Below are 6686 nucleotides of genomic sequence, written 5' to 3' on the forward strand. Positions count from 1 at the left end.
ATATATAGCACGTAAAAGCACCCACTACACTCTCTGAGTGGTTGGCGTTAGGAAGGGCATCCAGCTGTAGAAACTCTGCCAAATCAGATGGGAGCCTGGTGCAGCCATCTGGTTCACCAGTCCTCAGTCAAATCGTCCAACCCACACTAGCATGGAAGGCAGATATTAAACGATGATGATGAGAATAATGATAAGAGCTACTAATAGTTTCTTGCTGTGAAGACATGTGGGTAGGCAGGATTTTATAACATTTCTTGTGTCTCTAAGCAATCTTCAGGTCCATTAGTCAGGCTAGTTTTAACTGTCAACTGTTTAAAATGCCTAAAGAAATGGTTTGGTCATGTAATTATATAATACATCAGGAACAAACAAGTAGGTACCATGTTGAAATACATATAGCATAATCTGATAAAATAAATTACATCTTATTCATATTTTATTAAACACACACACACACACACACACACACACACACACACACACACACACGTTAGTAGCACCTATAAAGAGGTGCTTTATCAATTCACCAAAGTGAATGGAGCCTTGGCCAGTAGGAACTGATGTCGTCAGACGGCATCCAATGTTCATCGGGTGTTTCGACCCTCAACCGTAACGCCCCCTCCCTCCTCCATCGGTGGGTAGCCAAATCACTGCTCCTCATCTCCTCCTGGCTTCTAGCTTAACTCTTCTCTCTTAACTCTTCTCAGGACAGTCCTGGAGGCGTATTTTGCATCATGGACAAGTGAATTTTGGAAGAGGAGCCTTGCAAGTCTACAAGATAGACAGAAGGGGAGTATATTTTGGAATAAAAAAGAACTTTGTTTATCTTAACTTTGGAAAATGAAAGAAGTATAAAAAAACCACATTATTTATGAGGTGACTTAACAACAGGCTTCTTTCAGTTTCCATCTATCAATTCCATTCTCAAGGATTTAGTCAGGTTAGAGCTGCAATAGATGACACTTGGCCAAGGTATTTTAATGTCCACTTTCCATGCTTTCATGGGTCAGACAAGGGTCTTTTGCTGGATGTCTTTCCTGATGCTAACCCCATTTGTTTCCAAGGGATGTAATAATCTCCCAGAATCAATCAACAAAAAGCCAGGACGGGAAACATGCAACACTGATTGAATGCAACAAGAGATGTGAAGAAGTGCAGAGTGGACTGCAACAAACAACATCAACAGTATGGAAATTGAGGGTTTTGTTTCCAATCAGTTAAAGCATAAGCAGACAAACGGAAATACAAACTCATTCACACACACACACATTCCTGATTTTTTTTTTCCACTTTTATAACTATTCTATGCGTGTGCACACACACACACACATTTATCATGGGCAACCACATAGAGAAGCTGAATCATTAAGTTCAGTTGGAATAATCTGGTGTTGAGGGGGGGGGGCATGATCAAAGAATGTCAACCACTTCTGAGATTATTGATAGCAATTTTGGTAAGAATCAAACAAAGAACAGATATTTCTTGTATTGTAATTAATTTAATCTTAACCCTGTTCTAGAAGATGAATCTTCAATATTTGGGTGGTTCCAGAACTAAACGGAAATGCTTTGGAATTTTTCAACTCTTCTTCTGCAAATTAGTTTTTGATAAGACAAGTCTTGGCGATTTTTGTTGTAGTTTCCCTTCACCATCAGATAAAAAATAAGTTTAAATATATTTCCAAGATAAATATTTTTGTTATTGTTTATCCCCAGATCAGTTCTAATCCCTCAGACCAATGATCAATGACATTCTAACCATGACCATCCTGGCTTTTATTCAGGCTTGGTGTATTTTAGACTACTTTATATAACATGACATTCTTATTTATAAGACAGTATAATACTCCTCCAGATGAAAAAATACTTCTCCAGGACTGTTTATTTGTTTACTAAAACAACAATATACAAACACATGCGACATATTATGTCATATCAATAATTAAAAAAAGGACATATAGTGACAGAAAATGGGATAATATCTTACAGCTGTTTCAGTCTAGAGGTGACATGTCTCATTCTATCTATATAACTCCAGTAGGCTGAAGTAATTAATAAATGAAATAAAGGTACATAGATGATTCTCTAGGCCTCTTCAGAGATTTTATAAAGTTCATAAGGTTAATTTAAAAATATAAAAACTGTAAAAACTCACATATATATATAAACTATACCTGGGGTTAAAATGAGCTGATCTGTCTTATAGCCTGGGGTACACCTAGAGTATAAAAGGGACTAGTTTTCCATTCTTGTCCAGATTATACTCCACTTGTAGTTTTCAGAGATAACGTAACCCAGGAGGAATCCTATTGAGTTTAGTATTAAGTATTTGATGAAATACAATTACAAATTTAAAAATTGGACAAACAGTAGGAAAAGGAGATCATAGAGTAATTAGAATTGGCATTAACTTTAATTTAAATGAGAAGAAAGGAACAATTGTCAGAAATTTCAGAAAAGCAAATTTTATAGATTTAAGAGGCTTGGGAATGAGATGTAGAGTGGTATTACATGACTAGAACCAGAATAAATGAGTTCAAACCCCATGGAAGGAATAATATTTTAGAATTACCGAGAAGAAAATAAGTGAGGTAATCAACCTTCAAATTGATATGGATAAGGAATATGAAAAGAGGGAGAAATATTTGAGATTATTCAAACAATATTTTTTCGCAAGTGGAATTTGAGACAATAATAATTAAAATTAAGAAGAGAAGTGAAAAAATAAAATGGAACATTTAGAAAAAATTACAAAATAAAAATTGCTAAAAAATCAGAAATAAAGGCAAAAATTATTGCATATTGCAGTTTTTAATTTAAAGTTTGTAACATTTTGAATTTATATATATAGCATCAGATAAACAAACAGCTTGCATTTGAATGACCAGAGAGAATATACCAATCTGACACTCAAGGCTACACCGATTAAACTCATCCATGACAAAACCAATGATTGAGATCAAATCATTCCAGCTATTTTGTTTATTACATACCTACCCAAGCAAGCCACAGGCCTGAAGTCTGCTAAAAATAGTACTACAGCAGCACTTCCAGACTCAGCAAATCCTGATGTACTTCAGGCACTTTGTAGACATTTCCATTCCACTGTTTCCATCAACATCTCCAGGAAACAGTCCTCTCAGAAGAATTATTACACTTGTCACAAAGTAACAAAGAAATTTATCCATAGTTGAAGGGAGACAATCGTCACCAGTCACAAAGAAAGGAGTTGGGAAAGAAGAAATGGGGAGGGTTGTGTAGGAGGAGGAGGAGTAGTTATTAAGAAGTTGGTTATCATTTAAATTATCAAATGACGCTTTCGTTTCCCCTCTTTCTGAGAGTGTTGTTGTTTGTTATTTCACACGAGTAACAAAGTGACAATCAACGACTACAAAATGGCTTCAATGTTACTTGTCCTCCCCCCCCATGCTTCATGACCCCTCTTAACGTTCTCAGCAAATGGACGATCCTTAACCCAGTAGAAGCTGAAGCCACAGACATAACAATTAGAAGTCTTACTACCCAGTCTGATGAGATTTCCTTTTCTCTGTTGCGCCCTCCTTTGCCTCAACCGTCACTACTTTGACAGTTTGGGAAGAGAGCGAGAGAGAGAGAGAGAGAGGTTTGCGTGACCAGGAGCAATAATAATGCACTTCATTCAAAGTTCCCAGTTTGGTTTCAAATTCCTGTACACCACTTTAGTTATTAAACAACATCCAACTTTCTTACAACTCTCAGTGGAGTTTTCGATTTTGAGTGTATGTCTACTCATATTTTCTTGTTTTGACATAAAATACCACTTAAAACTCATCTGCAGGGACAACTTTACACATTACAATATCTGATACATGAGTATAGATTCTGGTAGTCTTTAAGTCTGGCAACAGAAATTGGATGAGATGGTCACTGGTCATTTGGCCGTTGATATTTTTCAAATAATTCATAAATGGTAAAGGCTGATTGGGTTGGAATCCTCTAAACAAATCCCAATTTCTGGTAAAGATATTTCATTCCATCATCAACAATTGAAGTAGCAATATCTATTTATAGCACAAACTCTCTGGCATTAACGACACAATGGAGGGTCATTTTTTTAATTTCTAAGCAGGTAGCCAATTCCCCAAATCTGTATTGCTTTTCTCCAGGCCAAATAACTTTAATGAAAGTGTATAGAGAGAAAATCAAGAAATATTGAAAACATTTGGCCCTCACTGATTTGTCCCCACAGTTATTAACACCCCGTCAGTTATGAGGATGAGAGGGTTCCTGTTGGTCTGATCAACAGAGCAGCCTGCTCGTGAAATTGACGTGCAAGTGACTGAGCACTCCACAGACATGCGTACCCTTAAAGTAGGTGTTCAGGGAGATTCAGCGTGCCACAGAGTGTAACAAGGCCGGCCCTTTCAAATACAGGATTAACTCATTTTTGCCAGCTGAGTGGACTGGTGCAACGTGAAATAAAGTGCCTTGCTCAAGGAAACAACGCGCCGCCTGGTATCGAACTCACAACCTTATGATCGTGATCCAAATACCCTAACCACTGAGCCACCTGCTTTCCCTGTTACTCGCGTTAAATAAAATGTCTCCCCCATTGCCACTCCTCACCCTCTTCTGCAGAGAACTGGCGATTATTTCTCCTTTAAGAGATTGTCTCCCTTCAAGGAACGTCTTATCTCCCTTCAAATATTGGTTTCAAATTTTGACACAAGGCCAGCAATTTCGTAAGAGGGGGTTAAGCCGACTACATCGATCTCCCCGCCTCCCCGGTCTTCAAATGGTACTTAACTTATCGAGCCCGAAAGGATGAAAAACACAATCAACCTTGGCAGAATTTGAACTCTGAAAGAAAAGGCGGACGAAATGCCGTTAAGCATTTTGTCCGGCGTGCTAACGACTGCCAGTTCACTGCCTTACTCGAACCTCCCTACAACGTCTCCATCAGAATCGGTCGAACAGATGGTCATGGTCACACACCACTGAACGTTGTTTGAGTTACCTTCCGTTCACAAAATCTAGAAAACTGCTATATGTTGCTATCCTCATAATGCATCTACATCACAGCCGATTGTTTGAGCTCTGATTTTATTTATATCATGATAGTCACTGGTACAGTTCACCGTCCCCATGATATCTATTTCATGGTAAAAAAAAAAAAATTACTAGCCCGCAATGTATGAACATTACAGTCAACTGCGGCCAACAAATGACATATCAACTGTGCCCCCCCCCCCCAATAACAGATGTCAGTTGTGTCCATTACGTGTCAGATGTCAACAGTGTCCATCCAATAAGAAATGTCAACTACAACCACATTGTGGCAGATGTCAATTGTCTTAATCTACCAAGTAAGCTCCAAGAACTGCCTAAATGTGCCAACTCCAAGACCAGCCAGTCAAGAAACCTCTATACAGCTTCTCAACCTGTTAGAAATGCCAGTCAAATGTCCGTCACATTTTATAAAGTAGGGAAGGTCACAATGGATAATGTAGTTTTAGATATGCTGTGTCTGAATAAAAGATTGGATGGTCATGGCTAGACTGCCTTTGGTCATAGACCTTCTGGAGCAAAGTCGGCTTCAAGCCAAACAACAACTTGTATAATGCAGTCCAACTGGAATTAATGTAAACCCAAACCATACAACCTGACGTTTTTGCTATGTCTTTCAGTCCAGCACTCTTGGGAATTTAGGAGGACAGAATTGGTTAAATCAAGCAGAATATTATATTGGCCCTTATTTATTTTAATGTCGGGAATATAAAGTGAGGGGGGGGGGATATGGTTTAAAGGGAGATAACTCAATATTACATTTCGTCTCACTATCTTCTACCACAGAAATACCAGCATTTCTACTCCAAGACTTCTGGTTATAACTGTATATATTATGAAAAATACTACATGGATCCATGAAAAAGTAAAACTTTGACTTTCAATCAGATCAGTCTTTCTTATTGGCGGGGGCCAGGCCCTGACAAGCGAGGATTAAAAACAGCAAAGTTAAAATTTAAATGATTTTCAATATTTAAACTTATCTATTGCTCATATGGAGAAGAAAGAAGAATTATATTGATGCAAACTTTGTTCTGTATTCTCATTAAAAATTTTTATTTAAATAAATAAAGTATTTTTAATGAGAATTTTGTTGGGATCAAAAGTTGAAAATATTTTTGAGGCAAGTGCCTCTTGTTTACAGGTTTCATTTCGCTGGGTCCCCCCCCCCCCCCCCCGCCGAGATTTTTGAATGCTGTTTCGTTAATTCTTATGAGAGAGAATCGCTTGACCGTGATATGTAGAACACGGTAATCTTCCAGTTTCGAGAAGTAAAAGAAATAAATAAAAATATTCAAGGGAAATGACTGAACGACTTACCAGTATTATCCGTACTACTTTTTCTCTAAAACAGCATGCGACGGAATTTTTTTTTATAAAAGGTTAGGGTTAGGGTTAGATGTTGTGCAGCCGGTCTTCCACGAGGCATTTTCGATTTCTCATAAGAAACTGATATTCAATCACGTGTGTGATTTATATATAAACAGTTAACGTCATCAAATCACGTGATTTATTTATAAACTACGAATAATACTGGTAAGACGTTCAGTTATTTCCCTTGTATTTTATTTACTTTTTTAACCTCTCGAAACTGGAAGATTACCCTAATCCCAATGTGCACCAAAAATTTTATGGCGGGG

The 6686-nt window shown here is 37.6% G+C and overlaps 1 protein-coding gene across 9 annotated transcripts in view; it reads right to left on the reverse strand.

Moving 5' to 3' along the window:
• Nucleotides 1–6686, reverse strand: part of LOC106874508 (lipoxygenase homology domain-containing protein 1) — a 163270-nt gene that overhangs the window by 155128 nt on the left and 1456 nt on the right. For 2 of the 9 annotated variants that reach the window (XM_052971419.1, XM_052971414.1), the window contains exon 1: nucleotides 6367–6492. The exons of the other annotated variants lie outside the window; for them this stretch is intronic. The gene's annotated coding sequence lies outside the window, so the exon portion shown is untranslated. Of the gene's footprint in view, nucleotides 1–6366; nucleotides 6493–6686 lie in introns of those variants that run through there. 9 annotated transcript variants of the gene reach the window in all.

This window comes from Octopus bimaculoides, chromosome 11 (genome assembly GCF_001194135.2).
Source record: "Octopus bimaculoides isolate UCB-OBI-ISO-001 chromosome 11, ASM119413v2, whole genome shotgun sequence".
Lineage (NCBI taxonomy): Eukaryota > Metazoa > Mollusca > Cephalopoda > Octopoda > Octopodidae > Octopus > Octopus bimaculoides.